At 41.3% G+C, this 25,362-nt stretch overlaps 1 protein-coding gene across 2 annotated transcripts in view; it reads right to left on the bottom strand.

Moving 5' to 3' along the window:
• LOC110532909 (rho GTPase-activating protein 6) overlaps positions 1 to 25,362 on the bottom strand; it is a 119,678-nt gene that overhangs the window by 61,380 nt on the left and 32,936 nt on the right. Inside the window, exon 1 of one of the 2 annotated variants that reach the window (XM_036987295.1) lies at positions 16,160 to 16,524. The exons of the other annotated variant lie outside the window; for it this stretch is intronic. The gene's annotated coding sequence lies outside the window, so the exon portion shown is untranslated. Of the gene's footprint in view, positions 1 to 16,159; positions 16,525 to 25,362 lie in introns of those variants that run through there. 2 annotated transcript variants of the gene reach the window in all.

The following is a 25,362-nucleotide window of genomic DNA, read 5'->3' as shown; positions in this document are numbered from 1 at the left end:
TGTAGGGGAGACAGGTAGTCTAGTGGTTAGAGTGTAGGGGCGGCAGGTAGTCTAGTGGTTAGAGTGTAGGGGCGGCATGTAGTCTAGTGGTTAGAGTGTAGGGGCGGCAGGTAGCCTAGTGGTTAGAGTGTAGGGGCGGTAGGTAGCCTAGTGGTTAGAGTGAAGGGTCGACAGGAAGACTAGTGGTTAGAGTGTATGGGCAGCAGGTAGTCTAGTGGTTAGAGTGTAGGGGCGGCAGGTAGCCTAGTGGTTAGAGTGTAGGGGCGGCAGGTAGCCTAGTGGTTAGAGTGTAGGGGCGGCAGGTAGCCTAGTGGTTAGAGTGTAGGGGCGGCAGGTAGCCTAGTGGTTAGAGTGTAGGGGCGACAGGAAGACTAGTGGTTAGAGTGTAGGGGCGGCAGGTAGCCTAGTGGTTAGAGTGTAGGGGCGACAGGAAGACTAGTCGTTAGAGTGTAGGGGTGGCAGGAAGCCTAGTGGTTAGAGTGTAGGGGAGACAGGTAGCCTAGTGGTTAGAGTGTAGGGGAGACAGGTAGCCTAGTGGTTAGAGTGTAGGGGCGGCAGGTAGTCTAGTGGTTAGAGTGTAGGGGCGGCAGGTAGCCTAGTGGTTAGAGTGTAGGGGTGGTAGGTAGCCTAGTGGTTAGAGTGTAGGGGCGGCAGGTAGTCTAGTGGTTAGAGTGTAGGGGCGGCAGGTAGCCTAGTGGTTAGAGTGTAGGGGCGGCAGGTAGCCTAGTGGTTAGAGTGTAGGGGCGGCAGGTAGCCTAGTGGTTAGAGTGTAGGGGCGGCAGGTAGTCTAGTGGTTAGAGTGTAGGGGCGGCAGGTAGTCTAGTGGTTAGAGTGTAGGGGCGGCAGGTAGCCTAGTGGTTAGAGTGTAGGGGCGGCAGGTAGTCTAGTGGTTAGAGTGTAGGGGCGGCAGGTAGTCTAGTGGTTAGAGTGTAGGGGCGGCAGGTAGCCTAGTGGTTAGAGTGTAGGGGAGACAGGTAGCCTAGTGGTTAGAGTGTAGGGGCGGCAGGTAGGACAGGAAGACTAGTCGTTAGAGTGCAGGGGCGGCAGGTAGCCTAGTGGTTAGAGTGTAGGGGCGGCAGGTAGACGTGTGGTTAGAGTGTAGGGGCGGCAGGTAGCCTAGTGGTTAGAGTGTAGGGGCGGCAGGTAGACTAGTGGTTAGAGTGTAGGGGCGGCAGGTAGACTAGTGGTTAGAGTGTAGGGGCGGCAGGTAGCCTAGTGGTTAGAGTGTAGGGGCGGCAGGTAGACTAGTGGTTAGAGTGTAGGGGAGACAGGTAGACTAGTGGTTAGAGTGTAGGGGCGGCAGGTAGACTAGTGGTTAGAGTGTAGGGGAGACAGGTAGCCTAGTGGTTAGAGTGTAGGGGAGACAGGTAGCCTAGTGGTTAGAGTGTAGGGGCGGCAGGTAGTCTAGTGGTTAGAGTGTAGGGGCGGCAGGTAGCCTAGTGGTTAGAGTGTAGGGGTGGTAGGTAGCCTAGTGGTTAGAGTGTAGGGGCGACAGGAAGACTAGTGGTTAGAGTGTAGGGGCGGCAGGTAGTCTAGTCGTTAGAGTGTAGGGGCGGCAGGTAGCCTAGTGGTTAGAGTGTAGGGGTGGCAGGTAGCCTAGTGGTTAGAGTGTAGGGCCAGTAACCGAAAGGTTCCTGGATCAAATCCCCGAGCTGACAAATTAAACATTTGTCATTCTGCCCCTGAGCAAGACAGTTAACCCACTGTCCCCCGGGTGCTGTGGGGGGCGATTTAGGCAGCCCCCCCCCTCCCAGACTAACTGTAACTGTAGACTAGCTGTAGACTAACTGTAACTGAAGACTAACTATAGACTAACTATAACTGTAAACTAACTGTAGACTACCTGTAACTGTAGACTAACTGTAAACTAACTGTAACTGTAACTGTAGACTAACTGAAGATTAACTGTAACTGAAGACTAACTATAGACGAACTGTAACTGTAGACTAACAGCTCTGTCTGTAACTGTAGACTAACTGTAACTGAAGACTAACTATAGACTAACTGTAACTGTAGACTAACAGCTCTGTCTGTAACTGTAGACTAACTGTAACTGAAGACTAACTATAGACTAACTATAGACTAACTGTAGACTAACTATAGACTAACTGTAACTGAAGACTAACTGTAGACTAACTGTAACTGTAGACTAACAGCTCTGTCTGTAACTGTAGACTAACTGTAGACTAACTGTAGACTAACTGTAACTATAGACTAACTGTAACTGAAGACTAACTGTAACTGTAGACTAACTGTAGACTAACTGTAGACCAACTGTAACTGAAGACTAACTGTAGACTAACTGTAACTGAAGACTAACTGTAACTGTAGGCTAACTGTAGACTAACTGTAACTATAGACTAACTGTAGACTAACTGTAACTATAGACTAACTGTAACTGAAGACTAACTGTAACTGTAGGCTAACTGTAGACTAACTGTAACTATAGACTAACTGTAGACTAACTGTAACTGTAGACTAACTGTCCCTGTAGACTAAATGTAGACTAACTGTAAATGTAGACTTACTGTAACTGTAGACTAACTGTAGACTAACTGTAGACTAACTGTAACTGAAGACTAACTGTAGACGAACTGTAGACTAACTGTAACTGTAGACTAACTGTAGATTAACTGTAGACTAACTGTAACTGAAGACTAACTGTAGACGAACTGTAGACTAACTGTAACTGTAGACTAACTGTAGACTAACTGTAGACTAACTGTAACTGAATACTAACTGTAGACTAACTGTAACTGAAGACTAACTGTAACTGTAGACTAACTGTAACTGTAGACTAACTATAGACTAACTGTAACTGAAGACTAACTGTAGACTAACTGTAACTGTAGACTAACTGTAGACTAACTGTAACTGTAGACTAACTGTAACTGTAGACTCACTGTAACTGAAGACTAACTGTAGACTAACTGTAACTGTAGACTAACTGTAACTGTAGACTAACTGTAGACTAACTGTAGACTAACTGTAACTGAAGACTAACTGTAACTGTAGACAAACTGTAGACTAACTGTAACTGTAGACTAACTGTAACTGTAGACTCACTGTAACTGAAGACTAACTGTAGACTAACTGTAACTGTAGACTAACTGTAACTGTAGACTAACTGTAGACTAAATGTAGAGTAACTGTAACTGAAGACTAACTGTAACTGTAGACAAACTGTAGACTAACTGTAACTGTAGACTAACTGTAACTGTAGACTCACTGTAACTGAAGACTAACTGTAGACTAACTGTAACTGTAGACTAACTGTAACTGTAGACTAACTGTAGACTAACTGTAGACTAACTGTAACTGAAGACTAACTGTAGACAAACTGTAACTGAAGACTAACTGTAACTGTAGACTAACTATAGACTAACTGTAACTGTAGACTAACCGTAGACTAACTGTAACTGAAGACTAACTGTAACTGAAGACTAACTGTAACTGTAGACTAACTGTAGACTAACTGTAACTGAAGACTAACTGTAGACTAACTGTAACTGTAGACTAACTGTAACTGTAGACTAACTATAGACTAACTGTAACTGAAGACTAACTGTAGACTAACTGTAACTGTAGACTAACTATAGACTAACTAACTGTAGACGAACTGTAACTGTAGACTACCTGTAACTGAAGACTAACTGTAGACTAACTGTAACTGTAGACTAACTGTAGACTAACTGTAACTGTGGACTAACTGTAGACTAACTATAGACCCCTCTCCTCTCTCCTCTCCTCTCCTCTCCTCTCTTCTCCTCTCCTCTCCTCTCCTCTCCTCTCCTCTATTCTCTCCTCTCTCCTCTCCTCTATTCTCTCCTCTATTCTCTCCTCTCCTCTCCTCTCCTCTATTCTCTCCTTCTTTCTCTCCTCTCCTCTCTCTTCTATTCTCTCCTCCATTCTCTCCATTCTCTCCTCTCTCCTCTATTCTCTCCTCTATTCTCGCCTCTATTCTCTCTTCTGTTCTTACCATTCTCTCTATTCTCTCCTCTATTCTCTCCTCCATTCTCTCCTCTGTTCTCTCTATTCTCTCTATTCTCTCCTCTATTCTCTCCTCTTTTCTCTCCTCTCCTCTCTCCTCTATTCTCTCCTTCTTTCTCTCCTTCTTTCTGTCCTCTATTCTCTCCTCTCCTCTCTCCTCTATTCTCTCCTCTATTCTCTCTATTTTCTCCTCTATTCTCTCCTCCTCTATTCTCTCCTCTATTCTCTCCTCTATTCTCTCCTCTATTCTCTCCTCTATTCTCTCCTCTATTCTCTCCTCTATTCTCTCCTCTCTCCTCTATTCTCTCTATTCTCTCCTCTATTCTCTCCTCTGTTCTCTCATCTCTCCTCCATTCTCTCCTCTCCTCTCTCCTCTATTCTCTCTATTCTCTCCTCTCCTCTCTCCTCTATTCTCTCTATTCTCTCCTCTATTCTCTCCTCTGTTCTCTCCTCTATTCTCTCCTCTATTCTCTCTATTCTCTCATCTCCTCTCTCCTCTATTCTCTCCTCCATTCTCTCCTCTCCTCTCTCCTCTCTCCTCTATTCTCTCCTCTATTCTCTCCTCTGTTCTCTCTATTCTCTCCTCTGTTCTCTCCTCTATTCTCTCTATTCTCTCCTCTCCTCTCTCCTCTATTCTCTCCTCTATTCTCTCCTCTATTCTCTCCTCTATTCTCTCTATTCTCTCTCCTCTATTCTCTCTATTCTCTCTCCTCTGTTCTCTCTATTCTCTCCTCTGTTCTCTCCTCTATTCTCTCCTCTGTTCTCTCCTCTATTATCTCTATTCTCTCCTCTGTTCTCTCCTCTATTCTCTCCTCTATTCTCTCCTCTCCTCTCTCCTCTATTCTCTCTATTCTCTCCTCTATTCTCTCCTCCGTTCTCTCTATTCTCTCCTCTGTTCTCTCCTCTATTCTCTCTATTCTCTCCTCTTCTCTCTCCTCTATTCTCTCCTCTATTCTCTCCTCCATTCTCTCCTCTCCTCTCTCCTCTCTCCTCTATGCTCTCCTCTATTCTCTCCTCTGTTCTCTCCTCTCCTCTCTCCTCTATTCTCTCCTCTATTCTCTCTATTCTCTCTCCTCTATTCCCTCTATTCTCTCTCCTTTGTTCTCTCTATTCTCTCCTCTGTTCTCTCTATTCTCTCCTCTATTCTCTCTATTCTCTCTCCTCTATTCTCTCTCCTCTGTTCTCTCTATTCTCTCCTCTATTCTCTCCTCTGTTATCTCCTCTGTTCTCTCCTCTGTTCTCTCCTCTATTCTCTCCTCTTCTCTCTCCTCTATTCTCTCTGTTCTCTCCTCTATTCTCTCCTCTGTTCTCTCCTCTGTTCTCTCCTCTATTCTCTCCTCCGTTCTCTCCTCTGTTCTCTCTATTCTCTCCTCTATTCTCTCCTCTCCTCTCTCCTCTCCTCTCTCCTCTGTTCTCTCCTCTATTCTCCCCTCCATTCTCTCCTCTATTCTCTCCTCTATTCTCTCCTCTATTCTCTCCTCTCCTCTCTCCTCTATTCTCTCCTCTATTCTCTCCTCTGTTCTCTCCTCTACTGCCCCAGACTATTGTATAGATCATTGATAGTTCACTCCACAGAGGCATAGACTATAGTTAGACAACAGGCATGAAACATGGACACATCTCAGCATTTTTTTAGGTCCGAAAAACATTAGATAAACCTTGACGTTTTGCATGACCTATCACTTTACCATGCTCTGTTTTTCAAAAGCTAGCCGTCTCTCGCGTTATGTTTCGCGGGCGTAGACTGTGTCCCTACATATTGCACTAGGCACTCTGGTCAGCACTGCTACACTATATAAGGAACAGGGTGCTATTTGGGACAGAGTCATAGTGTTTCTGTTTGATGAGGTCCAGCTATGTAACCTGGATTAGAGAGCTATGTCGTACAGATGAAGACTGATAACAGTATACTGAGCCTGAAATACCCCCTGATAGCTTCCAGATGTCACCGATTCTGTTAGTTACACTTACTGAACCCAGACCTGTTGATCTGAGTACGAACAGTAGACTATAATTTCTTCATCTGTCGACAGGCTGTCATTCTGAAAGTAATGCAAACAATATTTACATAGACACTAGCACATACAGACTGGGTTATTCGACTGGGTTATTAGACAGGGTTATTAGACTGGGCAATTAGATTGGGTTATTAGACTGGACTATTAGACTGGGTTATTAGACTGGGCTATTAGACTGGGTTTTTATAATGGGCTATTAGACTGGGTTTTTATAATGGGCTATTAGACTGGGTTATTAGACTGGGCTAATAGACTGGGTTATTAGACTGTTTAATTAGACTGGGCTATTAGACTGGGCTATTAGACTGGGCTAATAGACTGGGTTATTAGACTGCTTAATTAGACTGGGCTATTAGACTGGACTATTAGACTGGGTTATTAGACTGGGCTATTAGACTGGGTTTTTATAATGGGCTATTAGACTGGGTTTTTATACTGGGCTATTAGACTGGGTTATTAGACTGGGCTATTAGACTGGGCTATTAGACTGGGCTATTAGACTGGGCTATTAGACTGGGTTATTAGACTGGGCTATTAGACTGGGCTATTAGACTTGGTTATTAGACTGGGTTATTAGACTGGGTTATTAGACTGGGTTTTTAGACTGGGTTTTTAGACTGGGTTATTAGACTGGGTTATTAGACTTGGCTATTATACTGGGTTATTAGACTGGGCTATTAGACAGGGTTATTAGACAGGGTTTTTAGACTTGGTTATTAGACTGGGTTATTAGACTGGGCTATAAGACTGGGTTATTAGACTGGGCTATTAGACTGGGTTATTAGACTGGTCTATTAGACTGGGCTATAAGACTGGGTTATTAGACTTTGCTATTAGACTGGGTTATTAGACTGGGTTATTAGACTGGGCTATTAGACTGGGATATTAGAATGGGCTATTAGACTGGGTTTTTAGACTGGGTTTTTAGACTGGGTTATTAGACTGGGTTATTAGACTGGGTTATTAGACTGGGTTATTAGACTGGGTTATTAGACTGGGCTATTAGACTGGGCTATTAGACTGGGTTATTAGACTGGGTTATTAGACTTTGCTATAAGACAGGGTTATTAGACTGGGTTATTAGACTGGGCTATTAGATTGGGCTATTAGACTGGGCTATTAGACTGGGTTATTAGACAGGGTTATTAGACTGGGCTATTAGACTGGGTTATTAAACTGGGTTATTAGACTGGGTTATTAGACAGGGTTATTAGACTGGGCTATTAGACTGGGTTATTAAACTGGGTTATAAGACTGGGCTATTAGACTGGATTATTAGACTGGGCGATTAGACTGGGTTATTAGACAGGGTTATTAGACTGGGTTATTAGACTGGGTTATTAGACTGGGTTATTAGACTGGGCTATTAGACTGGGTTATTAGACTGGGTTATTAGACTGGGCTATTAGACTGGGTTATTAGACTGGGTTATTAGAATACTTACAGATGTGCCCCCTGAAGGCTTCCTCTTTCTAAAACTATTCTGTTGTTTGTGTTGCGACACTAAGAACACAATATTTTCCAGACACGGCAACTACTTCCTTTCACAGTCATAGGTCATAAGATCTTACTTCTGCACCACAGTCATATCAGGAATGCTAAAAAGACTGTGATAAATATACAGTGCCTTGCGAAAGTATTCGGCCCCCTTGAACTTTGCGACCTTTTGACACATTTCAGGCTTCAAACATAAAGATATAAAACTGTATTTTTTTGTGAAGAATCAACAACAAGTGGGACACAATCATGAAGTGGAACGACATTTATTGGATATTTCAAACTTTTTTAACAAATCAAAAACTGAAAAATTGGGCGTGCAAAATTATTCAGCCCCTTTACTTTCAGTGCAGCAAACTCTCTCCAGAAGTTCAGTGAGGATCTCTGAATGATCCAATGTTGACCTAAATGACTAATGATGATAAATACAATCCACCTGTGTGTAATCAAGTCTCCGTATAAATGCACCTGCACTGTGATAGTCTCAGAGGTCCGTTAAAAGCGCAGAGAGCATCATGAAGAACAAGGAACACACCAGGCAGGTCCGAGATACTGTTGTGAAGAAGTTTAAAGCTGGATTTGGATACAAAAAGATTTCCCAAGCTTTAAACATCCCAAGGAGCACTGTGCAAGCGATAATATTGAAATGGAAGGAGTATCAAACCACTGCAAATCTACCAAGACCTGGCCGTCCCTCTAAACTTTCAGCTCATACAAGGAGAAGACTGATCAGAGATGCAGCCAAGAGGCCCATGATCACTCTGGATGAACTGCAGAGATCTACAGCTGAGGTGGGAGACTCTGTCCATAGGACAATCAGTCGTATATTGCACAAATCTGGCATTTATGGAAGAGTGGCAAGAAGAAAGCCATTTCTTAAAGATATCCATAAAAAGTGTCGTTTAAAGTTTGCCACAAGCCACCTGGGAGACACACCAAACATGTGGAAGAAGGTGCTCTGGTCAGATGAAACCAAAATGTAACTTTTTGGCAACAATACAAAACGTTATGTTTGGCGTAAAAGCAGCACAGCTCATCACCCTGAACACACCATCCCCACTGTCAAACATGGTGGTGGCAGCATCATGGTTTGGGCCACAAAAAAATACAGTTTTATATCTTTATGTTTGAAGCCTGAAATGTGGCAAAAGGTCGCAAAGTTCAAGGGGGCCGAATACTTTCGCAAGGCACTGTAAATATCTATATATATATATATGGGGCGGCAGGGTAGCCTAGTGGTTAGAGCGTTGGACAAGTAACCGGAAGGTTGCGAGTTCAAACCCCCGAGCTGACAAGGTACAAATCTGTCTTTCTGCCGCTGAACAGGCAGTTAACCCACTGTTCCTAGGCCGTCATTGAAAATAAGAATTTGTTCTTAACTGACTTGCCTGGTAAAATAAAATAAAAATAAATAGAAAATTCAAAAAAGAACAAACAAAGTGTTTTGTAACTTGCTGGATCAGCAGGAAACCAGACCTTTTCATCTTAGAAAGAACATGGTCCTCATCCGTTGTTCCCATTGGAGACATCCATATGAAGACAGTACGCACTTCTGTAAGTGTCTGCTAAATGGCACATTGTACATGAAATATATTATAATATTATTGAAATGCAAATAATGTTTAGTCTGATTTCCATTGAGATTGGCAGTAGGTATTATGTATGAACGGGTAGTTGGTATATGAGGACCAAACTCTCCATCCTGTATGTAGCTCCAGGTTTATATGGGACAGTAGAAACATCTGTGTAGAAACATATCACCACATCCGTCAACTACCTAGAAAAAAGGCTAAATCGACAATTGGCTTGAAATTATAGATACAGTTATAGATCAAACCTGTGCGTTCCACACAACAAATGGCATACTCGTACATTGAGTTAGTCCCTATCGGTGTGTGTGTGTGTGTGTGTGTGTGTGTGTGTGTGTGTGTGTGTGTGTGACTGACTGTGTGTGACTGTGTGTGTGTGTATCCATATCAGCAGTAGTACACTACCAGAACAGTGCAGTAGTGATTTGGCTGGTGTCATCCCTGAGCTCCAGGCTCTACCTGCTATTCAACATCCAATCAGATTCCATCACAGACAGAGGACATGCTGTCCTGATCACTCTAAATGCTAAATGCCATCAGAAAGGGGTCATGGCTAGACGGGATTCAGTTTTTGTCAAATTCAAGTCAGATTTGACTTTTCTTAGCAGGTTAGGAAACCTTATGTAGCAGGTTAGGATAATTAACGTTTTAGGTTAGGAGAATTAGGTTAAGGTTAGGACAAGGGTTAGGATTAAGGTTAGCTAAAATGCAAAAAAAAAGAAAAAGATTTGACCTCAATTTGACAAAAAGCTGGATCCATTCTAGCCATAACCATTAAAAGTGAGGATGGAAAGAAGCCATTTTTATGGAAACTACCCTGAGGGTTTTTTCCAATGTTCATGACAATTGTTGTACGGCATTTCAATTAGACAGAGGACAGGTATGTATGTGTTTTGTACTTTAGCCAACTCCTCTCTGACCATCACTATGATACCATAACCTACTATGAAAACAATAGTCATGTTATGATCAAGTTTACACAGAGTAAAAAACTCTAACCTGCAATGTCCCAGGTCTGTTTGTGTTTCAGCCAACTTCTCTCTGAGGACATGTGGGAAACTCTGCCAATAACAGTCAGGATTTAGATTAGATTAGATTAAATAAAGATCACACAGATCTGGCATACTCTGCCAACAACAGTCAGGATTTAGATTAGATTAGATTAGATTAAATAAAGATCACACAGATCTGGCATACTCTGCCAACAACAGTCAGGATTTAGATTAGATTAGATTAGATTAAATAAAGATCACACAGATCTGGCATACTCTGCCAATAACAGTCAGGATTTAGATTAGATTAGGTTAAATAAAGATCACACAGATCTGGCATACTCTGCCAACAACAGTCAGGATTTAGATTAGATTAGATTAGATTAAATAAAGATCACACAGATCTGGCATACTCTGCCAACAACAGTCAGGATTTAGATTAGATTAGATTAGTTAAATAAAGATCACACAGATCTGGCATACTCTGCCAACAACAGTCAGGATTTAGATTAGATTAGATTAAATAAAGATCACACAGATCTGGCATACTCTGCCAACAACAGTCAGGATTTAGATTAGATTAGTTAAATAAAGATCACACAGATCTGGGACCAGGCTACTCACTTAGAATCCACACAACATCTCAAGAGTGGAAGAAGAGAACGTCTTTGTGAGTGTGTTCTATGGATGAAACGATCAGCGTTCTAAACTAACACTGAGTTCCAAACGTATCAAAGGAGAACAGACACAATGCCTCCATTTTAGAGACGTTTTTAGAGGTTTACCCACAATGCTTGGTGGAAGAGAAACAAACCAACAGACATACAGTGGTTCCTCCTCTAAAAGTTTTGAGCTTACACCGCGGCACTTAGAGGTACCCTGCGTCACAGCTTCATTGCTCCAGACCACCACAAGGGGGAGTTAGAGCACTCGTTATGCATTCGGGTCACACGGTTTTTATATGACCAAGTGGTTCCGAGTGGTTCGAATGACAAATTTGACGTGAGCCACCTGTCCCTGGTGACTTTCTTCAGCAAAGATGCCTGAAAAAACCATTACGGTGGAAGCAAATGTAAGTATGTATAACGTCATAACGAGTCAAACAAAACATGTAGAATTGAGAGGAATATTTTAGTTAATGTAGAGACAATCGATTGTGCATATTTTTTTGTCATAAAGTTAATTTCCAAAAATCTCTATTTAGCATGTTTCTTTCAGTCATATCCAATACCAGGAGTATCAAACTCCCTTCTTTACCTTATCTTATTCTTTATCCAATACCAGGAGTATCAAACTCCAGTCTTTACCTTATCTTATTCTTTATCCAATACCAGGAGTATCAAACTCCCTTCTTTACCTTATCTTATTCTTTATCCAATACCAGGAGTATCAAACTCCCTTCTTTACCTTATCTTATTCTTTATTCAATACCAGGATACCAGTCTTTACCTTATCTTATTCTTTATCCAATACCAGGAGTATCAAACTCCAGTCTTTACCTTATCTTATTCTTTATCCAATACCAGGAGTATCAAACTCCCTTCTTTACCTTATCTTATTCTTTATCCAATACCAGGAGTATCAAACTCCAGTCTTTACCTTATCTTATTCTTTATCCAATACCAGGAGTATCAAACTCCCTTCTTTACCTTATCTTATTCTTTATCCAATACCAGGAGTATCAAACTCCAGTCTTTACCTTATCTTATTCTTTATCCAATACCAGGAGTATCAAACTCCCTTCTTTACCTTATCTTATTCTTTATCCAATACCAGGAGTATCAAACTCCAGTCTTTACCTTATCTTATTCTTTATCCAATACCAGGAGTATCAAACTCCAGTCTTTACCTTACCTTATTCTTTATCCAATACCAGGAGTATCAAACTCCCTTCTTTACCTTATCTTATTCTTTATCCAATACCAGGATACCAGTCTTTATCTTATCTTATTCTAGTTCTTTATCCAATACCAGGATACCAGTCTTTATCTTATCTTATTCTAGTTCTTTATCCAATACCAGGATACCAGTCTTTATCTTATCTTATTCTAGTTCTTTATCCAATACCAGGAGTATCAAATTCCAGTCTTTGAATGATGCTGTATCTGCATGTATGTATTACATTTATACACTTCAACAGTGTTTACCACTCCTGCTCCTGGGACATCAATGGTTACACATTGTAACTCTGCAATAGACTAGAAACATGATTTAACTAGTTAAAGGCTGATTTGTAATTCATATATACAGAATAAAAAACAGTACATCCTGCCAGCACGCCCAGAAGCGTGCTGAATGACTCGTGGAAGAGAGAGAGGAACCAGATGGGAGTAACAATCCAGGCTATTTGCTCTGAAGACCAGCATAACACTGTAAGGAAAAAAGCAGGTTTCTAACCCTCAACATTCTAGCCCGAAGTCCCGCGTGCTATCGACTGTGCCCTAATGTATTCATAGGGGTTGGGGCCGATTGTGGCTAAAAATACGTCATCAATTGGAATCTTTAACGTGCAAAGGGGGAAACGTATTATTATTAGCGTAGCAGGATGGGCTATTAGCTGAACAATAGACTATTAAACCTTTACTGAAGAATTGTCTAATGAGCCGAGCTAGGTGTGAACCCCACTCCCTCCCCAACTTGAGCTAGGTGTGAACCCCACTCCCTCCCCAACTTGAGCTAGGTGTGAACCCCACTCCCTGCCCAACTTGAGCTAGGTGTGAACCCCACTCCCTCCCCAACTTGAGCTAGGTGTGAACCCCACTCCCTCCCCAACTTGAGCTAGGTGTGAACCCCACTCCCTCCCCAACTTGAGCTAGGTGTGAACCCCAATCCCTCCCCAACTTGCAACAAATAATTTGTATTTATCTTTCCACATCTACCTATGTATCTATCTAAACACGGTTACTGTTCTGGGGAAGAAAAAAAAAAACAGTTGAGTTTATTTCCTCGGAACCTAGACCTATGTAAAATAAGTTAACTGTCTGAGGTAGGCTATGACACTTAACAGCCTAATAAAAGTAGTATTTTTTTTAAATGAGGCCAACTGGTCCAAAATGTAGCATCCTACATAAAACAATCATTTAAATAAAAAAAGTCTGCACGTTCGAAACTAAAACAATGTAATTAATAATTAAAAGCGCACATTTGTAAATCCCAAACTCTAAAAGTAATTGGAAAGGTAGAAACAAATGATGTGTGACATTGTGGTTACAATAAAAGAATGTAGCCCATCATGCAAATGTTTCCTATTAGCAGGACAATAGACTTTTTATAGCCCGACTACTGTTGTGAAAATCCCTCAACTTGCAATGTATTCGATGCTTAAGTACCCTAAAGTGTTACATTTCTAACTCAAAAGAGCATTTCATCAACATCTTTATGGTTTCGTTAATCTTCTTGATCTCCTTCCTTTTGTTCTGTAGCAATTTTGAGCAAATTGCTCAAGGGTCACGGTTGATTTGTCTGTGAAGATGTTATTGAATGTCTGGCCAGCTTTGATCCATGTCTGGGCCTGCAGGACGCAAGGTTATTTGTTTGTCAGACGAATCATTGGAATTGTTGACTCACTCACGCGTTGAAAAGGGCGAGGAACGGAACCCGTGTCACAGTCCACGCCTGGCACACCTGTGAGCCCTGGAACTCCAGCTGTGACAGGCAGAGTCAACATACCTGGCGGGTTCATCAGGTCGTGGGTTCACCCTGACATTTCCATTCCTCTTCTGACAACAGAACTTGACCAACAGTTCACCAGGCACAGCCCGGACCGTTATGCTGTTCTGCTATTCCAAGGATGTGTAACGGAAGAGAAATACCACGAGCGGACACAGAATACATAGACTTCCCACTGTGGATGTCTATATCAGCACCGTTTCACACTGCTCTGAGACAAGCATGGATATAAGAAAATGTTCAAATATTCCATGATATTCTTAAGATATGTGTTGACTGAATATAAGCAAGTGATGTCTGCTAAATAATCAAGTTATGTTTCTCCAGAAATAAATCATTCTAAATAACAAACTGGCGTTATTTACAAATGAGTGAGAATGTCTCACTGTTCAAGAATGGCCTTTTTCTCGCTCACTCTAGGTTTAATGAGAACGAAATCTCCCAAATATCGTTACATTTTAAACAAAGCAATTATTGTTATTAATTCATTTAGAATTATATAAAAGCCCCTTAGATATTCTCAGATATTCTCATAGATCCTAACAGAAAATGCCCCTTAGATATTAATATATAGTCCTCCAATCCACTAAATGTAATTATTGGCGGAGAGTCATATCATTGAAAAAAATATTTGTAGATATATTGTTAAAAATGGTGTAGGTCTTATTTATTTAAAGAGGATATGGAAGTTAGAAGCCAAAGCCTACAACTATTTTAGCACCATTTCGCGCTGCTCTGAGACAAGCACGGGAACTCTGAGACAAGCACGGGAACTCTGAGACAAGCTCGGGAACTCTGAGACAAGCTCGGGAACTCTGAGACAAGCACGGGAACTCTGAGACAAGCTCGGGAACTCTGAGACAAGCTCGGGGATTGTATTTCACTTTCACTGAGACAAGCTATGTATTTCACTTTATTTGTTTCCTCTACTGTTGAGGAAGTCATATTGAAAATGAATCCTAGTCAAATTCTTTCCATCAAGCTTGGTCAATACAACCTGACATAAGACACACGTTCAGGTTTTCCAAAGGGATTGATTGGCTACAGATATCTGTTATCTTTGATGTAGATTGGATACAGATAACTGTTATCTTTGATATTGATTGGATACAGATACAGTATCTGTTATCTTTGATGTTGATTGGATACAGATAACTGTTATCTTTGATGTTGATTGGATACAGATATCTGTTATCTTTGATGTTGATTGGATACAGATAACTATTATCCTTGATATTGATTGGATACAGATATCTGTTATCTTTGATATTGATTGGATACAGATAACTGTTATCTTTGATATTGATTGGATACAGATACAGTATCTGTTATCTTTGATGTTGATTGGATACAGATAACTGTTATCTTTGATGTTGATTGGATACAGATATCTGTTATCTTTGATGTTGATTGGATACAGATAACTGTTATCCTTGATATTGATTGGATACAGATAACTGTTATCTTTGATGTTGATTGGATACAGATAACTGTTATCTTTGATGTTGATTGGATACAGATATCTGTTATCTTTGATGTTGATTGGATACAGATATCTGTTATCTTTGATGTTGATTGGATACAGATAACTGTTATCCTTGATATTGATTGGATACAGATATCTGTTATCTTTGATGTAGATTGGATACAGATAACTGTTATCTTTGATATTGATTGGAAACAGATATCTGTTATCTTTGATATTGATTGGATACAGATACAGTATCTGTTATCTTTGATATTGATTGGATACAGATAACTGTTATCTTTGATGTTGATTGGATACAGATATCTGTTATCTTTGATGTTGATTGGATACTTAAGGTCTGACAAGCAGGGCAAAGACTGTGTTGATTGTCTTTTGAAACTGTATTTCAGTATGAAAATGTCACTCTGGATAAGAGCATCTGCTAAATGACTAACATGTGAGTGTTGTTGTAATTACAGGCGTGGCTGTTTCACCATGAAGGACTGCAGCTTTAATACACCGCAAACACTTTCTGTGAGACACACACACTCCATACCTTAAAAAACGTAGTGACACAACTAATACACACTCAGTCGCTTCAACTGAAGAGAATGAGTCTCGACAATTGTGTCAGACTTTGTAACTTACAAACAGCTCTAGAAACAGTAGTAAAAAACACAGACCTATTGAATACACAGACCTATTGAACACACAGACTTATTGAACACACAGACATACTGAACACAGCCATATTGAACACAGACTTATTGAAGACAGATATATTGAACACACAGGCATATTGAACACACAGACATATTGAACAAACATACCTACTGAACACACACACACTTACTTGAGAGGACCTAGTAACACGACACACACACTTTAATTGAAGTAAATTAGTCTCAACAATAAACACACAGACTGACACCATACCTGTAGGTGGGGAATCAGTGGGATGATCCAGTCAGTGAGTCCGCTTAGAGACAAGCTGACAGGGAGCAAATGTGTCCTGCAGTCTGCTCAGCTACCGCTCAAAGCCTCTTACTCAGTAGAGACGCCTAGCGCTCACACTCAGTCGAACTCACGCAGTGGAGACACAAAAGCGGGTGTGTGTTGTCCACTCCAAATGGGGCATGAGGGAACACACAGGGTGGAAAGAGAGAGAGACAGATGGAGAGAGAGACAGATGGAGAGAGAGACAGACGGAGAGAGAGAGACGGAGAGAGAAATGGAGCGAGAGAAGGAGGAAGAGAGAGATCTGCTCACTCCATCTGCTGGAGTTAATCAGTCGGCAGTGTCTCGCTGCCAAGGAATCACTTCACGTAAACAGTGTGACAGGACAAGGGAGGGGGAGAGGAGGAGGAGGGGAAAGAGAGGGAGGGGGAGAGGAGGAGGAGGGGAAAGAGAGGGAGGGGGAGAGGAGGAGGAGGGGAAAGAGAGGGAGGGGGAGAGGAGGAGGGGAAAGAGAATGAGGGGGAGATGAGGAGGAGGGGAAAGAGAGGGAGGGGAGAGGAGGAGGAGGGGAAAGAGAGGGAGGGGGAGAGGAGGAGGAGGGGAAAGAGAGGGAGGGGGAGAGGATGAGAGGAAAGAGAATGAAGGGGAGAGGAGCAGGAGGGGAAAGAGAATGAGGGGGAGAGTAGGAGGAGGGGAAAGAGAGGGAGGGGAGAGGAGGAGGAGGGGAAAGAGAGGGAGGGGGAGAGGATGAGAGGAAAGAGAATGAAGGGGAGAGGAGCAGGAGGGGAAAGAGAATGAAGGGGAGAGGAGCAGGAGGGGAAAGAGAGGGAGGGGGAGAGGAGGAGGAGGGGAAAGAGAGGGAGGGGGAGAGGAGGAGGAGGGGAAAGACGGAGGGGGAGGAGAGCTGCCTCGTTGCGAGGGAGGGGAGGAGGGAAGGAGAGGAGAGGAGAGGAGAGGAGAGGAGAGGAGGGAGGAGAGGAGGGGAGGAGGGAAGGAGAGGAGGGAGGAGAGGAGGGGAGGGAGGAGAGGAGGGGAGGAGGGAAGGAGAGGAGGGAGGAGAGGAGGGGAGGAGAGGAGGGGAGGAGGGGAGGAGAGCTGCCTCGTTGTGAGGGAGGGGAGGAGGGAAGGAGAGGAGGGGAGAAGGGAGGGAGAGGAGGGGAGGAGGGAAGGAGAGGAGGGAGGAGAGGAGGGGAGGAGGAAAGGAGAGGAGGGGAGGAGGGAAGGAGAGGAGGGGAGGAGGGAAGGAGAGCAAGGAGAGAGGAGGGGAGGAGAGGAGGGTGGTTAAGACATTTTGGTTCAATTATTATTATAATTATTATTAAATCACTCATGATAATAGCAACTATACTGATACTATTTGGTCTTTATGAGTTTGTTTATTAGTTAAGAAAAGTTTGTTTATTAGTTAAATAAAGTAAAACCCTCTTAGGCCTCACTCCCCCCTATCTGAGATATCTTCTGCAGCCCTCATCCTCCACATACAATACCCGTCCTGCCAGTCACATTCTGTTAAAGGTCCCTAAAGCACACACATCCCTGGGTCACTCCCCTTTTCAGTTCACTGCAGCTAGTGACTGGAATGAGCTGCAACAAACACTCAAACTGGGCAGTTTTATCTCAATATCTTCATTCAAAGACTCAATCATGGACACTCTACTGACAGTTGTAGCTGCTCTGTGTGATGCATTGTTGTCAAACTACCTTCTTACCCTTTGTGTTGTTGTCTGTCCCCAATAATGTTTGAAAATTACCAGGTTTTGTGCTGCTACCATGTTGTTGTCATGTTGTGTTGCTACCATGCTGTGTTGTCATGTGTTGTTGCCATGTTGTGTTGTTGTCTTAGTTCTCTCTTTATGTAGTGTTGTCGTGTCTCTCTTGTCGTGATGTGTGTTTTGTCCTATACTGAGAGGGTCAACTTAGTCCGTTTAGCCAATTTATTTGCTATTTAGTTAACCATTATCGCAGCTTCCAGTATTTATGCTGCAGTAGTTTGTGTCGGGGGGGCTAGGGTCAGTTTGTTATATCTGGAGTACTTCTCCTGTCTTATCCGGTGTCCTGTGTGAATTTAAGTATGTTCTCTCTTTCTTTCTCTCTCTCAGAGGACCTGACCCCTAGGACCATGCCTCAGGACTACCTGGCATGATGACTCCTTGCTGTCCCCAGTCCACCTGGCCATGCTGCTGCTCCAGTTTCAACTGTTCTGCCTGTGATTATTTGACCATGCTGGTCATTTATGAACATTTGAATATCTTGGCCATGTTCTGTTATAATCTCCACCCGGCACAGCCAGAAGAGGATTGGCAACCCCTCATAGCCTGGTTCCTCTCTAGGTTTCTTCCTAGGTTTTGGCCTTTCTAGGGAGTCTTTCCTAGCCACTGTGTTTCTACACCTGCATTGCTTGCTGTTTGGGGTTTTAGGCTGGGTTTCTGTACAGCACTTTGATATATCAGCTGATGTACAAAGGGCTATATAAATAAATGTGATTTGATATTTAGTAGGCTTATGGCTTGGGGATAGAAGCTTTTCAGGAGAATGTTGGTGTCAGACATTCATGCACCGTGTCACGCCCTGACCTTAGAGATCCTTATTATTCTATATGTTTGGTTAGGTCAGGGTGTGACTCGGGTGGGAAAGTCTATGTTTTCTATTTCTTTATATGTTCTATTTTTTTTTGCCTAGTGTGGTTCCCCATCAGAGGCAGCTGTCTATAGTTGTCTCTGATTGGGGATCATATATAAGTTGTCCTTTTCCTTTTTGGGTTTTGTGGGATCTTGTTTTCTGTTTTAGTGTCTGTACCTGACAGAACTGTTTCATTTTCACTTTGGTTATTTTGTTTGTGTGTTTTTTAAAAATAAAATAACATGAACACTTTCCACACTGGGCTTTGGTCCACTCCTTTCGACGAGAGTCGTTACACACCTTGCAGTGCGGAAGCAGATAGCCACCCAAGCCATAGGCTGTTCTGTCTTTAGAAACTAGTACAGGTCAAATCAAATGTATTTATAAAGCCCTTCTTACATCAGCTGATATCTCAAAGTGCTGTACAGAAACCCAGCCTAAAACCCCAAACAGCAGGAGTGGGTCTAGTGTGTCTGGGATGATGAAGTTAATGCCATAACCAGCCTCTCATAGCACATCACGATTACAGATGTGAGTGCTACAGGGTGGTAGTCATTGTGGCATGAAGCATTAGAGTTCTTGGGAGCACAGTGTTATTGTCGGAGCGTGCATTAAATGAATTGAGTGTCATGTCTTACCTCGTGCCGTCAGGCCTATGTAGCTCTGAACTACGCTACTCATATCAGGTCTAAAACCTGCTACTCGCATTACTGCTGTTAGTGGGTTAAAAACATGGTTCATTAAAAACCACCTTGAGATATTGTCATGTTACCTCGTCAACCAATTCCCCAACCCATCCAGGAATACAGAGATGCTCTCAATCTGACCAAGATGGCTCTCAGGAGCCTACCAATTGTCAAATCCAGCCAGGAATCATAAATATCTATCGTCTTTGGAACATGTCTTCGCTAAAATTGTTAGGGGAACGGAATGTTGAGCAATCATACGGAATGTAATCAATACAATCACTTACAAAGGGCTGAATCCAGATTGAACTGTGACACTCTAGAATAGAACTGTGACACTCTAGAATAGAACTGTGACACTCTAGAATAGAACTGTGACACTCTAGAATAGAACTGGGACACTCTAGAATAGAACTGTGAGACTCTAGAATAGAACTGGGACACTCTAGAATAGAACTGTGAGACTCTAGAATAGAACTGGGACACTCTAGAATAGAACTGTGAGAATGTTCTTAATAAACGAACCAGTGAACAAACAAACCCATGATTCAATTAAAGTATGTTAATCTCTCTGTCTTCAGTAATTGACCCCATTGTGCCTGTTTATAGGGTATCAGAGATTATGATTACTATGATTGGGCAACAACTACGCCACCATAAACCCTTGACATTACAGTGGCTTTAGTACTAAGTAATGACCAGTAATTACAGTGTAACCAGTATTGTAATGAGTCCTTGTTACACTGTTGTTACACTGTACTTAGGGTTAGGGTTAGGTAGGGTCCATCTGCTTGTCTTTCCTTCTTTCAAATGACTTTGTTCCATAAACAGACACATGTGCTGGGTGCAGGAAAATGGGAGAAGTCACGGGAGTTTATCTTTGCGTGTGTTTGTGTGTGTGTGACAGAAAGAGAGAGCGCGGGAAGGATCGAAGATGACACTGCTAGATCAGGAAGTGACTGAAGTGAGTGCAGTCTGCACACTTGATACTGTAGGAATATTGAAATATTTACCTACTTAACATCTGTGTTTTCTTATGGGTCAAAAATGACCCACCACTATGTTTAACAGCAGAGATACTCCTAGTAGATACTCCTAGTAGATACTCCTAGTAGATACTCCTGGTAGATACTCCTAGTAGATACTCCTAGTAGATACTCCTAATAGATACTCCTAGTAGATACTCCTAATAGATACTCCTAGTAGATGCTCCTAATAGATACTCCTAGTAGATACTCCTAATAGATACTCCTAGTAGATACTCCTAGTAGATACTCCTAGTAGATACTCCTAGTAGATACTCCTAGTAGATACACCTAGTAGATACTCCTAGTAGATACTCCTAGTAGATACTCCTAGTAGATACTCCTGGTAGATACTCCTAGTAGATACTCCTAATAGATACTCCTAGTAGATACTCCTAGTAGATACTCCCAATAGATGCTAATAGATACTCCTAGTATATACTCCTAATATATACTCCTAGTAGATACTCCTAGTAGATACTCCTAGTAGATACTCCTAATAGATACTCCTAGTAGATACTCCTAGTAGATACTCATAGTAGATACTCATAGTAGATACTCCTAATAGATACTCCTAGTAGATACTCCTAGTAGATACTCCTAGTAGATACTCCTAGTAGATACTCCTAGTAGATAGAGAAAGAGAGAGCGCGGGAAGGATCGAAGATGACACTGCTAGATCAGGAAGTGACTGAAGTGAGTGCAGTCTGCACACTTGATACTGTAGGAATATTGAAATATTTACCTACTTAACATCTGTGTTTTCTTATGGGTCAAAAATGACCCACCACTATGTTTAACAGCAGAGATACTCCTAGTAGATACTCCTAGTAGATACTCCTAGTATATACTCCTGGTAGATACTCCTAGTAGATACTCCTAGTAGATACTCCTAATAGATACTCCTAGTAGATACTCCTAGTAGATACTCCTAGTAGATACTCCTAGTAGATACTCCTAGTAGATACACCTAGTAGATACTCCTAGTAGATACTCCTAGTAGATACTCCTAGTAGATACTCCTGGTAGATACTCCTAGTAGATACTCCTAATAGATACTCCTAGTAGATACTCCTAGTAGATACTCCCAATAGATGCTAATAGATACTCCTAGTATATACTCCTAATATATACTCCTAGTAGATACTCCTAGTAGATACTCCTAGTAGATACTCCTAATAGATACTCCTAGTAGATACTCCTAGTAGATACTCATAGTAGATACTCATAGTAGATACTCCTAATAGATACTCCTAGTAGATACTCCTAGTAGATACTCCTAGTAGATACTCCTAGTAGATAGAGAAAGAGAGAGCGCGGGAAGGATCGAAGATGACACTGCTAGATCAGGAAGTGACTGAAGTGAGTGCAGTCTGCACACTTGATACTGTAGGAATATTGAAATATTTACCTACTTAACATCTGTGTTTTCTTATGGGTCAAAAATGACCCACCACTATGTTTAACAGCAGAGATACTCCTAGTAGATACTCCTAGTAGATACTCCTAGTAGATACTCCTGGTAGATACTCCTAGTAGATACTCCTAGTAGATACTCCTAATAGATACTCCTAGTAGATACTCCTAATAGATACTCCTAGTAGATGCTCCTAATAGATACTCCTAGTAGATACTCCTAATATATACTCCTAGTAGATACTCCTAGTAGATACTCCTAGTAGATACTCCTAGTAGATACACCTAGTAGATACTCCTAGTAGATACTCCTAGTAGATACTCCTAGTAGATACACCTAGTAGATACTCCTAGTAGATACTCCTAGTAGATACTCCTAGTAGATACTCCTGGTAGATACGCCTAGTAGATACTCCTAATAGATACTCCTAGTAGATACTCCTAGTAGATACTCCCAATAGATGCTAATAGATACTCCTAGTATATACTCCTAATAGATACTCCTAGTAGATACTCCTAGTAGATACTCCTAGTAGATACTCCTAATAGATACTCCTAGTAGATACTCCTAGTAGATACTCATAGTAGATACTCATAGTAGATACTCCTAATAGATACTCCTAGTAGATACTCCTAGTAGATACTCCTAGTAGATACTCCTAGTAGATAGAGAAAGAGAGAGCGCGGGAAGGATCGAAGATGACACTGCTAGATCAGGAAGTGACTGAAGTGAGTGCAGTCTGCACACTTGATACTGTAGGAATATTGAAATATTTACCTACTTAACATCTGTGTTTTCTTATGGGTCAAAAATGACCCACCACTATGTTTAACAGCAGAGATACTCCTAGTAGATACTCCTAGTAGATACTCCTAGTAGATACTCCTGGTAGATACTCCTAGTAGATACTCCTAGTAGATACTCCTAATAGATACTCCTAGTAGATACTCCTAATAGATACTCCTAGTAGATACTCCTAGTAGATACTCCTAGTAGATACTCCTAATATATACTCCTAGTAGATACTCCTGGTAGATACTCCTAGTAGATACTCCTAGTAGATACTCCTAGTAGATACTCCTAGTAGATACTCCTAGTAGATACTCCTGGTAGATACTCCTAGTAGATACACCTAGTATATACTCCTAGTAGATACTCCTAGTAGATACTCCTAGTAGATACTCCTGGTAGATACTCCTAGTAGATACTCCTAGTAGATACTCCTAGTAGATACTCCTAGTAGAGACTCCTAGTAGATACTCCTAGTAGATACTCCTAGTAGATACTCCTAGTAGATACTCCTGGTAGATACTCCTAGTAGATACTCCTAGTAGATACTCCTGGTAGATACTCCTAGTAGATACTCCTAGTAGATACTCCTAGTAGATACTCCTGGTAGATACTCCTAGTAGATACTCCTAGTAGATACTCCTAGTAGATACTCCTAATAGATACTCCTAGTAGATACTCCTAGTAGATACTCCTGGTAGATACTCCTAGTAGATACTCCTAGTAGATACTCCTAGTAGATACTCCTGGTAGATACTCCTAGTAGATACTCCTAATAGATACTCCTAGTAGATACTCCTAGTAGATACTCATAGTAGATACTCATAGTAGATAGTCATAGTAGATACTCCTAGTAGATACTCCTAATAGACGCTCCTAGTAGATACTCCTAGTAGATACTCCTAATAGATACTCCTAGTAGATACTCCTAATAGATACTCCTAGTAGATGCTCCTAATAGACGCTCCTAGTAGATACTCCTAGTAGATACTCCTAATAGATACTCCTAGTAGATACTCCTAGTAGATACTCCTAATAGATACTCCTAATAGATACTCCTAGTAGATAATCCTAGTAGATACTCCTAGTAGATACTCCTAGTAGATACTCCTAGTAGATACTCCTGGTAGATACTCCTGGTAGATACTCCTAGTAGATACTCCTAGTAGATACTCCTAATAGATACTCCTAGTAGATACTCCTAGTAGATACTCCTAATAGATACTCCTTGTAGATACTCCTAGTATATACTCCTAGTAGATACTCCTAATAGATACTCCTAGTAGATACTCCTAGTAGATACTCCTAGTAGATACTCCTACCCAGAGTGACTTACAGTAAGGGCCTTTATCTTCAAATTTCTCGCTGAGACAACCACATCACAGTCAAATAAACAGGACACCAACATTCCATTCCAGCTAAACAATTGTTATATAGCGTTTCAATTTTTTGGGGGATTAATATAAAAATCTGAGAACAGTAATATTTTACACACACATGAAGGTACCCATAAGCAATAATATCTGATGAAAAAAAACACAAATCTGTGAAAAATTGGTGGATGTAGCGTTTTTGATATAAACTCTTAATTTGTCTTGTCGTTATAACAACTACCGCTAGAACACTATGTGAGTACTATTACGAACCATAGAAACAGACGGGATACGTCTTTCCATCATTAGGAGTCGAATGTATTTGTCCTGTCATTTTTTATCAAGTAAAAAACACCTGAAGATTGTGGATCAATTATGAAAGCAGCAATAGTGCAGCTACACTCAACAGTTTGTTTGGCCCAGAACAGAGTGGTCTGTGAACACACATGGAAGCAATGACATCCAGGATCCTCTAGTATAGAAAACAATAGAAAGCATGTACCCTGATGTACCCTGATGTATCATTCACCATGTAGCAATACTGCCCTACCAAGCAAGAAGGCAGTGAATGCTCATCGAGTTAATGTCTTTTTTGCTGCATTAAATACATGCTTAATCATGTGGACAAGTATCCTGCCTCTATTGTATTGTGTTTTTGGAGAAAATGGGGGTCATGTTAGCAGTAACTGCACAAAGTTACTGTGAAACCAAGGTAAATCTGTGATTGTTACTGTGAAACCAAGGTAAATCTGTGATTGTTACTGTGAAACCAAGGTAAATCTGTGATTGTTACTGTGAAACCAAGGTAAATCTGTGATTGTTACTGTGAAACCAAGGTAAATCTGTTATTGTTACTGTGAAACCAAGGTAAATCTGTTATTGTTACTGTGAAACCAAGGTAAATCTGTGATTGTTACTGTGAAACCAAGGTAAATCTGTGATTGTTACTGTGAAACCAAGGTAAATCTGTGATTGTTACTGTGAAACCAAGGTAAATCTGTGATTGTTACTGTGAAACCAAGGTAAATCTGTTATTGTTACTGTGAAACCAAGGTAAATCTGTGATTGTTACTGTGAAACCAAGGTAAATCTGTGATTGTTACTGTGAAACCAAGGTAAATCTGTTATTGTTACTGTGAAACCAAGGTAAATCTGTGATTGTTACTGTGAAACCAAGGTAAATCTGTTATTGTTACTGTGAAACCAAGGTAAATCTGTGATTGTTACTGTGAAACCAAGGTAAATCTGTGATTGTTACTGTGAAACCAAGGTA

Source organism: Oncorhynchus mykiss, chromosome 9, assembly GCF_013265735.2.
Source record: "Oncorhynchus mykiss isolate Arlee chromosome 9, USDA_OmykA_1.1, whole genome shotgun sequence".
Taxonomy (NCBI): domain Eukaryota; kingdom Metazoa; phylum Chordata; class Actinopteri; order Salmoniformes; family Salmonidae; genus Oncorhynchus; species Oncorhynchus mykiss.
Note: the sequence above shows the minus strand (reverse complement) of the source record. Positions and strands in the feature narration are given on the sequence as shown.